The following is a 12584-nucleotide window of genomic DNA, read 5'->3' on the forward strand; positions in this document are numbered from 1 at the left end:
CCCACCCGCCCACCCGCCTGCGCCTCCCCACCCGCCTGCGCCTCCCCACCTTCGGTTCAGACTAGTGGCAAAGGAGGAAGAAGACGAGGGAGTGGTGAGGAGGGGGAGGGACGCCACCGTCCCCAAAACAAGCAGCCTGAGAGGTTGAACATTGAATGATTCAGTAACGAGACAGAGGTCCCGATCTCTCACGCTGGGTGCGTCTGACTGTACCAGAAAGTTCCATCCAGCTCGCTGTACCCTGGAGACGCACTAAAGATACGTCGGCCAATCGCCGCCGCCGGGTTCAGAAGGACGCGGCGAGACACAGAAACCGTCCAGACTCCGGCGCTTTGACAAATTGGGCAGGTTGGCCAAAATCCGTCCCTGCGTCGCTGCCGTTGCAGCCCGCGCTTTGTTCGGCCTATGAAAGTTTCATTCGGGGAGCGTTGGATGCAGTATTTAGCGTTCGCTCTCTGCCAAACGGGCGTTTTTTAAACGTGAACACGAGTCTCTTCCAGAGTGGGAGAGCTGTCGGCGCCACTCAACCAGACTCCCTCAGCCCCGAACACAACAAGCAGTTAGCGCGACGTTAGAGAGGAACAACAATGAGTACAGACACACTCTGTGAGAGTGTGTTTCTCTTGTTTTGCTTCGTGCATTCAAAATTGAAGAGAAAAAAAATTCAAAATAAAGATTAAACCTTGCGGTAAAACTTATATTGATTCTGATAAAAATGTCCTAAGTTAAATTCTTGATAACACCAACATTTAATTAAATAGACCTTAATGCCAGGAGCACAAAGTGATATTATCACTTTTTTATCTATTTTCCACACTGTTCCACCCGTTTCATTACACATTACCTTTGTAATGTGTAATAGAAGTGACAATAAAATAAAAGGTAAACCATTTTATGGAGCGCTCATTTCAAAAATCATAAAGTTGCCTTCTGCGTTAGTGTCAGATTATTTGGCGATGTGATGAGATCGAGCGACGAGGTCGGTAATCCGCAAATATACACAAATAAATTCCAAACGCATCAACTCAATGAAAGTGAGCCACGTGTGAAGTGACGTGGGAGGACTGTGCGGGGAAAAAGGGATTATTGCATCGAGAGCTGTGTCGTGTGTGTTTGTGTGTGATGTCAATAGAGAGGCTTTGAAAGAGAGGGAGAGAGAGGGAGAGAGAGAGAGAGGGAGGGAGAGAGAGGGAGAGAGAGGGAGAGAGAGAGGGAGGGAGAGAGAGAGAGAGGCCACTGGGCCGTCAAAGGAGGATATGAAGGTCGCTGGGGTGTGTTGGCTCTGCAACACAGCAACAAGTCACACTTTCACTTCAGCCCACAAACCTGAGTCACACACACACGCACACACACACACACACACACACACACACAAGTACACACGTCATGATTTAACCTCTCTTCCCTTAGGAAAGAAAAAGCAGAATAAAGCCAAAGTCTCTGTTTCTGTCCAGACTGCATGCGCACATTAAAACCAGTTTACCAGTTTCCCATTAAACACCTGCGGGTTCCTTCCCCTCCCTGCGCCGCTCACACATTAGCGCGATCGCCTGCCTCGGCCAAAAAAAATGCACAGCGGCTCGTAAAACAGAACCGGAGCTTTTGGAGCTTTTTGGAGCTCTTGGAATGATTAACGGCTGTTCTGGACGATTAAACCTGCGTCTCTTCCAACACCTTCATATCAAAAAAAAACAAGACGTGGGCAGAGAAACAACAATAAGAAAAGAACGACTGCAGACAAGGATACAAAGCAGATGCAAAATCTCCCTCACAGCAGCGAGCATTCCCAGCTGGTGGCGGGAAGGAGCCGGCGAGCGTCGGCCGCTGCGCCATCCGCTTATGGATCCCGGGCGAAAAGGTGAGAATGCAGTCACCCGTGATTATTAGCAGCTCACTCATGAAATCGCCGCGCCAAAGGGCCGAGGACGGATCAGGGGCCGTGATTGAGGCTCAGCCCGGCATGGCGCCTTGTTTAACCACAGAGGAAGATGGAGGGGGAGGGGGACGAATAGGAAGGAAGAAAAAGAAATGTGTTTTTTGGAAAATAAAAGTGCAAATGTTCAACGTTGTTATTGCAAAGCCGCCGGCATGAAACCTTCACGTTCCAGAAAGAAGCTTCCAGAAAGACGGAATTTCCAGCCCTTTTTACGACATCCAGATCCCATTTTCTTTTTCTTTTTTCCTTTTTTATTAGCGTGCAACACCCCACGCCGCCCACCGGGCCTGGTAATGACGGCGAGGAGTCAATCCAGCTGCAACAAAATATATATTTTTTTCTGTTTTTAGCGAAGAAAATTGTTTTCCCACATCTGACGCCGCTTTTATTAACGGCGCGCCGACTCAGACGACGCTGGCTGCGGCCCCCCCCCGAAAATAGGATTTTTACAGCTCTGTGAATCTTAAAAAAAAAAAATGGAAGCTTCTATTACGCTTTTTATAACTGTGTTGAAACCTTTTTTTTTTTTTGGTGAAGTCATATGAGCAATAAGGTCCCTCTGAGGTTGGCTGTGCGTCCTACCCCGATGCTGCAGAAGCATGACAATATAAATCATTTAAAGTGTATCTGTGTTCGTGCTACATGGCCGGCTGATGACACACACACACACACACACACACTGGATAGAGTGCCTCCCTCTCGCTCCCTCCGACTGCGTGAGCTCGGCATCACCAGGCAACATTAACAGTTTAATTTTTAATTCAAAGCCTCGCAACTTCCCTCAAACCTGTAAAAGAAGAAAAAATGCTAACGGGCTGCGTGCATTTGTTGTGGCGTCGGCTGTGCCACACAGTAAAACTTTATGTGCGTAATTTGTGTGGCGAAAAGGATTTTTTTTCCCCTTATTGTTTTTTTATTTTTTTTTTTTCCACTGCACAGCAAATAATCCCAAATGATTGCGACGGCTGTTTGTCTTCGGAGCCAAGCGGCGGGGTTGTAAAAAGCCGTCAGAGAAGTCTTTGAGGTCCAACTCCAACCATGCGCAACGCTGCCGCTAAGCACAGCGATTAAAACTCTGCTTCCTCTATTAAATGGAAAACATTGTTTTTTGATGCATTGCCCTACGAAAACACAGGAAACATAAAATGGGCCCTCACACATTCAACGGAATGTGATTTTCTTTTCTTTATTTAGTGTGTGTGGGACTTGGAAAATGAAGTGAAAGTGAAAAAAAAAACTTAAAAAATAAAAAGCAGGGAACTCCGGAGATGAAGGGAAAAAAAAAAAAAAAAATCTCTATTCATATATTCAAGGTCGTAAACTGAATTAACAACATAAAACTCGCACATTGAGCAATTCAATTTCTGATTCACTATTTCACACCTTCAAAGATGATGAAGGTTCCTCTTGAATGCTTGAATTTTTTTTTTTTTTTGACCGCAGTGCAATCAGAAGGTGATTGATGAAGTTAAAAATATAGTGTAAAGCCCTTTGAACTGAACAGCTCACCAGGGCGTCTGATGTTGTTGCGATCCCAACAGGAAGCGCCGCCGTTTCATCTCCTCGTCGGCGCGTCGCACGAACCCCGTCGCCGATAGACAAAACACTCATTTAGTCGCCGTCCAGACTTAATGGGTCACTACGTCGAGTCGCCATAAACACGGCCATTATTGTACAGTCTTTTGATGAGATAAGCCGCGGTGTAAACCAGCTTCCGCCGCATAATTTATGACACACGAGTCAAGCCAGATTAGGCCTGAGAGGATCGCTGGTGCCATATGTGACCTACAATCTGTGCCCCGCTTGTTCTGCAGGGCGCGGGGGTCAGCGATCTCCCTGGGCAGAGGTTGTCATGGGAACGACCTCTGGATCTTCCACTCTCTCTCCCCTCGCCCCTCCCTTCCCCTCTCTCTCTCTCCCTCTCCCTCTCTCCTCGCAGCCATCGCACATCTTAAGGCGGAATTATCTGGGATTTCTTTATGTCAGGGCCTGTATTCTTCTGCTCTATTTCCTCACTCTGCTCGGCAGCTCCGGCTCCCTCTGTTCCCTCTCCGCGCACGCACGCACGCACCAACAGACGCGTGCACGCACACACATAAACGGCGACATTTTCAAGCAGTGGCATTTGGACGCTTGCATGCGCGCTGACGGATCGACGTCCGCGCACGGACGCGGAGGTGACGCGGCCCTGCAAACACACTCGCAGCGGCACGTTTTAGCCGAAGAACGCTTGCTTTTTTTTCTCCGTCGGCGTTGTCGTTGTCGTTGTTTCCTGTTCAACTTTTTCATCCCTCGGGCGGATGAATTTAGTATTCTGATGCGTACCCAACATTTTTAATGCCCCCTTTAAAATGATCTCTGCTGCGCGTTCTGACATACTGGCCGTCTGCATCGACGAGTCAACACGGCTGAGCGTCAGCTGAGGTCCACCGCGCCTCCAGACAACTTCTGGTGGGCGGAGACTGATGCGTGGTCGGGCCGCGTCGACGTGAGCGGTGCCCCATTTTCTTTTTTCTTCGTGATTCCGCGAATCTTTCTGGGTTTTTTTTTTTTTTTTTTCCAGCGGCAGCTGGTGATGATGCAGTAAGATTTAAGCCAAGTGAAAGCACAAAACGCCTCGGTGGGTCGGCCAGCCGGCCGGGCGGCGCTCTGGGCCGCGACACGACAGAATCCAGGATCATGGAATTCTTTCATCCTATTACGTGTTAATGGAAACACGGTCATGCTAATGAATGCCCCCCAAAAGGTTTGTTATAAAAAGAAGGTTTTAGCCAAACGGTGCATATCGCTGCAGACTGCGGGGTGGCTCTGCTCAACCTGATAATTCGGAGGGATAATACTGTGGGACCGTCGCAGGATGAGAAATTAACAGGTCACATAAAAGGGCCCCAAGAGAAATAAACAAACCTCTCAAGTCCGCCGAGATACGATCTGTGAAAACACCCAGAGCAGAGACGGATCCCGTTGCAAAGTCATTATGCAGTGGCGAACACCAGAGCTGAATATAATTGGATCCCTCTGGAGATTCCCGCGTCCTCTCCCTCCCTCCATCCAGGGTTGAGGTTAAATACAAAGGAAGTTCAATAAAGGCGCAATATCTCCCAGCGCAGCAACTCAGGTTAATTTAACCACTTCTGACCAACTGGAATACCTGCGAGAAGAATTTTAATTCCTTCACGGCCAATTCTTGAATGAAATCACAGCTAAGAGGAGCGCGGCTGTGAAGACAGAACACCGTCATCGTCACGTTAAGACTGAAGAGCCAACGTGAAGTTTGCATACACATGCGAAAGCCCAGTTTAAAATATATGATATTTCCCAGAGCTGCGACGCTGCGCATCAGGCAAGCGGTGCGCATCAGAGGAGGCTTCTTGCACTATTTATAGCCTTCGGTGCAGCCGCAGTATGGAAACAGCATTTTAAAGGCTGCGCGGGGCAGTGCGGGCACGGAGAAGGAAGAGAAAATAAAACACGTCAAGGACGGCGACTGGAGTTCTTCAACGTGAAGCGAAGCTGCTGTGACAGAAGAATTTCGCACGACTTTGTCGACAACCGTCGAGAGTGAGTCATCAGTCAACTGCACAATGCGGGCAACACTTCACCTGCGTGTTTACAGAGCGAGGAGCAGGAGACAGACGCACGCAGGGAGAATTGAGTTTCTTTCGCCGTTTCTCTCTTGTCCGTCTCTCTTCTGCTGTAAAGTTGCAACTCCTACCAAAGAAAACACCAACAGTTGTGCATCTCCCCCTTAATCCTTTTAATCTTGACAGAACTTGAAACTCTTCACCAACTCTTCACAAACTTCTCGCCACAACTTACCTTTCTGGATAAACTTATATCTATTAATTGATAGGCTGCAACCTGAAATTGCCTATTTTTTTTTATTTTATTTTTTAAACAAAACAATAACAATTCATAAGATGGTTGTTTCGCTGTGAAATGCTTGTGCGTACTTGGAGCGTGAAGTGTTTGCAGCGTCCACTTGTGGATAACTGACACTTGAGCGATCATTAACCGTCAGAGGTAAGGTGTTAACCTAAAACAAAGACTACAACCTACCACTTGGAAGCACTCTGCTGTCTCGGCTCAGTGAAGCCTGACTGGAACTTTGTTGAATATTACTGTTTAATCCAGTGTCGGATTTTCCAGTTTTTACGGAACAAACACAAAGCGGAAAAGCTAGAAAAACAAGCAGCAGCCGACGAAGGCTCACTCCTTCGCTTCACATGTGAACGTCACGATAGGGTACAATTAGCGCAGTTATAAAAATCTAAATACCGTACTCCCAACGCGGACTAAATAAAACCCCTTCTTAAGTGCGCTGCGTAAAACAGCAGTCGTGGCGGAGCTTTCAGTCGTCCTTTTAAAACAGTTAATTGGTTAAGCAGCTTAACGAGTCAACCATTAACTTCTTACAATGCTACAGTCTCATCAGCACTGTTGATGGGTTTCTCTCTGTCTTTACGATGCTGTGAAAAGGTCCGAGGAGATTCGCCACAGGTTACGAGACATGTGACACGAGCTAATAATTAAACAAATCACGACATCCATTATTTTCTATCGCCGCTTCTCCTGCTGGAGGTTAACCGTCAGTCTGAGAACACGGGTGTTTTTTCACCAAACTTCTGGTTACAACAAAAAAAAAAATCCCCGTTCACCCCAACGGTGTGATAAAAACTACCTCCATCCCCATGAAACTGCAAAATCCACCTCAAGCAATGTAATCCACATGCCAAAGCAGTGGGTGGCGATATCACTCCTAACAGGAAGACCATTTTAGCCAATCACAAGGCTAAAGAAATCATGACTGGAAAAACAACATTGGCGTACCGTTGCAGGGCGGATTCTTTTGCGTGTAATGACAGTGAAGTTGAGTTACTGCTCGCTGTAACGCATGAGTACAAAATCAACAAAATCCAACAAACTGTGGATGGGGGGGGCATGTCAGTCTAAGAATGCGACATACAAAGCTCTGATAAGTTGCTAAATACCGCCTGTGTTTGGGCAAACCGGTCCGTCCGTAACGACGACTGGTAGTGTCTGCTAGTCTCAATGGAAACACCTCACTGTTTACCTTTGCACACTGTGACACTGTTTAACAATGCCAACAAGAGATTATTGCGGTTTTCATCCTGGACTCGTGTTACAAAAAACTCTGGTTCCAGGAGCCTACAACTGCGGTTAAAATGTGGATGAAAGGACAAACCGTGTAGAGAGACACACGGTATCAAAAAAAAACCCCGTGTTGGTGTAAACGGCCCCTGAGACTGAAGGTGGGGTGTCATCCTTGACAAGCCGCCAGACGTCAACTCTCTCACCTGCAGACAGCTTCCAGCTGTCCAGCTGCCACTTCTCGTTGGGAAGTGACAGTGTCAAGCACAACACCCACTGTGTCGCTTGTAATGGACGCCTCTTCTCGCCGATCTTTCCTTCTACGAAAGCTTGCGAACGGAAACGTGTCAGCGTCGTCCGGCTCACGCACTCGTGATCAAAGGTCAGAAACCCGAGACGGTTCCCCGTCTCACCTGGCGACTCGATTCCGGGGTTTTTTCACGACCCTCTGGGTCGGGGATTTCTGCACTGGCAGGCGGGTCAACGTGTCTAGTGGCGGGTTTCAATGGGCTTAAGGGACAACGGCACATCAGTTCCAGTAAGCCAGTGGAGCTGGGCCACGATGAAAGGGACTGTCATTGCAAAAAAAAAAAGAAAAAGTCCAGGGAGTCGGCCAAAGATGAAGGAATCCTCTTAGTGGTTCTATCCTGTTGTGCACCTCCATCTGTTGCTCTGGGATGGGTGGCAGGTCTGGTTGGAGGAAATATCACTTTTCCTCCCGCACTAGTGTAGTTCACAATATAAACCCTATAGAAAAGTGTTTAGGTTCATAAAATATACAATATTAAATTTAAAATCATTAATTTAATATGAACAATTGTAGTCAATTACAGCTTGCAAATAAGGACGATGAAAAATGATTGCATGCATGATTTGGCAAAAAAGTGTTTGAGTTGCAAGAAATCCAATTTTGAGGATTATCAAAAATATATTTCACTGTATTTAACAGCATGGTTAAATCTGAGGGAGTCCCGTAATAGTATTAAATTAACAACCCATAACAACAGAAACACCACAAAGCCACATTCCTAAAACATCTGAGTGTCCCATGTTATTGGAGAACGTCTCTCTAAATAGTACCTTTTAATAAATCCCCTGTTGTCCATTTGACCCTTTATCCCCATCAAAAAAGAGCCTTTTAGTCTGAGAATATATACATCTAAACAGAGATAGTTGGAGCCTAATCTCATGGATTTATGTGTTTACTCTAAACACGCCTAATCCAGCGTCAGTCTCACGCCAGAGGGCTGCAATTTCAAGTGCTCGGCCACAAAAGATGGCCTAGTCCTGAGTACGGCGAGCATTGTTTTTGCTTTTCAAACAAACTGCCGCCGCTCCGCGTAGTTGGAATAATTTTCTGTTTAGTCTCTAGTAATGTTTTGGCGGAATACGTTGTTTTCTGCTGACAAAACGTTCCGTCACATCTCGACATCTGGGCAGGACCAAGACTTGTCCTTCTGCTCGCTTCCGCCTTAATCTTTATCCACTGACAACCTGATCTTCTATAGGGGCATAGATGAGACGTGACCTTTAAAAGTGAGACGAGCTCGGTCTTCAGCACTTTTCAGAGGCATTCGCAACCAATAAATATCACAGATTTTAATATCTGGCTTGACTGGGACTTATTATCAGTATTGTTGTTAATTGTTATTATCATGATGATCATCATCATCATCGGCACATTGTGGTTGTTTCTGAGGGGAAATAATCACGAGATATGTATTTGAATGAGAATTTCAAAAGCACAAAAACAGATAGATAGATAGATAGATAGATAGATAGATAGATGGATGATAGATAGATACTTTATTAATCTCAAAGATAAATTCATGTTCATAGCAGCTAGAAAAGGGAACTACTGAAATAAAAGGCATGCAACGTTCTAAATTATAGTTTCAAGAGATACAAAAGTATGATGTAAAATGAAAAAGAAATTAAAAAAAAACATGAAAATAGAACAAAAATGAAATAAAATCTGATGCTTCCTTTCTCTCTCTCCGTCTCCATATCTCTCTCTATATAAGATACAGACATTGCAGTTGAGCACAGTGACAGTGTGAACCAATACCAGCAAAACAATAAGATCTCTTTTCAAGTTTGTTTGGATCACAGTTGTGAAATATTGACAAAAAAAAATAGAAAGCCTCCCTGCATGTCGGCCACCTTCTGTCTCTGTGGCGTCTCGCGGAGCCTTGCACTCTGTTGATTGGTGTGCGACAACGCCGCAGAGTCTCCACGACGCAGCCTTGAAACACATGTCGGCTACCGTTCAGCGAGTATCCGGGCAGAATTTATTGGCGCCTGCCGGAGAGCGAAGCCGCGGCGGCACCGAGCGACGCCGCGGCTGATTTATGTCCATGTTTCGTATCAATTAGCGGAGAGCTTAAAGGCCGCGTCGGCGTTCCCAAACCCAGGCCGAGATTGATGAGCGCCATTTTATCGAGGCATTCATTTCCTTATGACTGTCAGCCCCAGTCGCTCTTTACTGGGCCTCGGCTTTACGGCGGCGGTGGTGGCGCCCAGATTTATTGCGCTGATTAAAAAAATAAAAATAAAAAAGTGACATCCGCCCTCTCGCGAGGCTTTAACTATTCAAACACACTTCCTTTTATCTGTTATCACTGCTGGTGACTCTGGCCATTCATCACGGGACACTCTGGTTTCTTTACTCTCCGCCTGGGTTGTCAGCTTAAAACACAAGTCGGTGCTTGCGTTTTCCTTCTTCTTTTTTTTTTTGTTAACCAGCCACTCTGTTCACGTCCCTGCGGTAATCTGGCGAAAGTTCGACCGTGTCTGTGAAGTTCACTTAACGAGGGAGTAAATTAAATCCCGTCGAGGCTTTTTCCCTCTATTTAATTACAGCTGGAGCAACAAAGTGGGATTGAATTAAATTTTTGGCAGGGGTGCTGCGCTACGCTGGGAAGGAGGCAGTGGCGGCTGCTCCGAGTGCGGCGGGACTATTCATGAAAGATTAGCAGTGAGCACATCTCGTTTTGGCTTCGTTAGATAAATATTTTCTTTTTGCGCACGCTGCCCCCGTTGCAGCGATGCTGAAAAACCAAGCGGCGGAAGGAGCACGGCTGAAATAAAAGAAGCCCGCTCTCTCTGCTCTCGTCCCCCTCGTTGGCCGTCAGCTGACTTTCTGTGGCCCGCGTGTGGGAGTGCGGTTCCTCGCTAAAGGTTAATCCACATGCGAAAGGTCTCCTTAGATTAGAGGGCTCCGTAGCTCTTTCTCAGCACAGGGTCAGGGATCACGCAGCAACTTTTTAAAGGGGAGCGGCCCATCTTATTTCCTCACCCTTTGTACAGCTGCTGACGCCGACCGGCCGCAACGGCTTCGCCGTGAGCCCCCACCATCCCCCGCCCACTCCGAAGCCTTGAGGTGAAATCGATTCCAGCCGTTTTCAATAAGATTAAGTTTAAGCTGAATATTCCAGAGGATGAGAGGGGGTTCTGAAGTGCAGGGGAGCTCATTCGCGGCCTCCTCTACTTCCTTTCAGCCGCAGACGGTGTGTGTTTAACTTGAGATAAGGGGCTTCGGCCGACGATGAGGGTTTTATTTGTCTGACTTCAAACCTGGAATCTATCTTAATTTAAAAACAATATATAAGCTAAGGAAATAACGGTAATATCAAGATAGCAAGAAAAAGAGCAATAAGGTCACTAAAAACAAACAGCAATAGGTTGGTGTTTGTGTTAAATTTATTCTTACTGCAGAGGCAACATTTCTATAATTTAAACTGTGACCAAAAACAAGAAAATCCTACAGGCTCAATTAAGTTTAGTGTTTTTTTTTTAAGATAACATCTCATCTGCTGAGCAACCAGTTTTCATATTGTTACTGTAATTTCTGTGGGAACACATTAAATACATAGTACATAAAATACAAATTCAAAAATAAATGTTTTGAAAATGTAAGCCTTTGTTTCTGTTGAAATATTCCTCTCTACGTTTGACTTTTTTTTTTTTTTTTCCCCCTCTTGGAAGATTTCTGCGTGTTGAAAGAGACGACCATAGATATTTACCGTCTGTCCCCTGTAGGGGGCAGTGTTGATGCAATGACGCGTCACACATCCTTGAGGAGAGAAAATACTGCTCTGTCACTAATAAAAACCTTTACCATGTTTGCTTAAATTCTAAAGGCACAAACTGATATGTGTGTGTGTGTGTGTTAAATATTTTATGACATTTAGATGTTCTCTAAAAGGTATCACGTTCTATAGGCAATTAAACCATGGTTAAAAGCTCCTAAAATGTTTAAAAAAGAATGTTAAGAATACAAATCTAACAGTATTAGTAGTTTATGTAAACAGCGTTACAATATTATCACATTTTCAAAAGACTAACATTACATTGTGATTTCAATTAGCATCCAGATATGTTTATCTTAAAAGGCAGAAATTAATTATTTTTTTGATAAATTCAAAATCCATAAATGCTTTTCAATTACGAAATTAGAAAATTCATTTAATTTTTCTTTTCACATTTTACAGCTGCATGTTTGAGATACTTCTTTAATTATTATTTTATGATTAATTGTATTCTGTAAATAAAAACTTCATATATCATCCCATGGCTGATGTGCAAGTGTTTTATTTGCATCTTCAAGTTCTATAAAATATGGTATTATGATGAATATAACATTAAATATTTTAATTATATATAGCACCTAATATGTGTCAGTCATCACTGAAATTAACTTGAGTTTATGCATCGTTAAATAAAATGCATATCATGCAACAATTATGGTAAATTAGATAGTATAATAATACACAATATGAGTAACACAAATGTTACAATATTAATTATATTAAAGGTTGAATACTATAAATGCACCATAGCTGTGCGCCTTTTTCAAATTCCCCGACGTAAACAATCCTGAAGGTTTGCAAAGCTCTCGCAAATCTGACCAAAGCCTTAATCTTGTAAGATAAACACTGTTGGAATTTACTGTTATTCATGAAAAGCAAACTAGCAGAGGCAGAGATAGAGAAAAACGATCACGCACCACTTTAAAATGTAAAGCGTTTGAAGTTGCTAGCATGCTAAGAATTTAGCATAGGCGCTGCTGCTGTGGACGTGCTCCCCTACGACAGCTGCTTTAGAAGATACCAACCACTGCATAAAAAAAGGTGAGGTAATGAAACTATTTTCCTCATGTGCACCTTGTTGCGAACGCTGTTGCGAATTATCTTTGTTTTCAGCGGCGACCACTGTAACTCTCTGCTACTTTGATGGTGCTTCAGTGGGAGGGAGTGTTGTGCCATTTTTTAAATAAAGAGGGACGGCGGGAGGATTTGTGCTGCGTTCACATTCAGACGTCTCTGCTTTGAATTACACATGTTTTATTGCCGCGTGGCCATTTTGAACGGGGGTGCGGAGACATCTCAGTGGGCCGCATTAGAGCAGCATTAATGTCATTTCTTCAACATCTTTCATTTAACGTCTGGCGCAGGTCGATACCTCGCTGGTATGGAACTCATTACAGTGAGGAGAAGGCTGCTCTCTCAGCGCCTCGCCGTTTTGTTCCATCTGT

Source organism: Nelusetta ayraudi, unplaced genomic scaffold, assembly GCF_046127955.1.
Source record: "Nelusetta ayraudi isolate G7.1 ecotype Tasmania unplaced genomic scaffold, CSIRO-AGI_Nayr_v1 ptg000017l, whole genome shotgun sequence".
Lineage (NCBI taxonomy): Eukaryota > Metazoa > Chordata > Actinopteri > Tetraodontiformes > Monacanthidae > Nelusetta > Nelusetta ayraudi.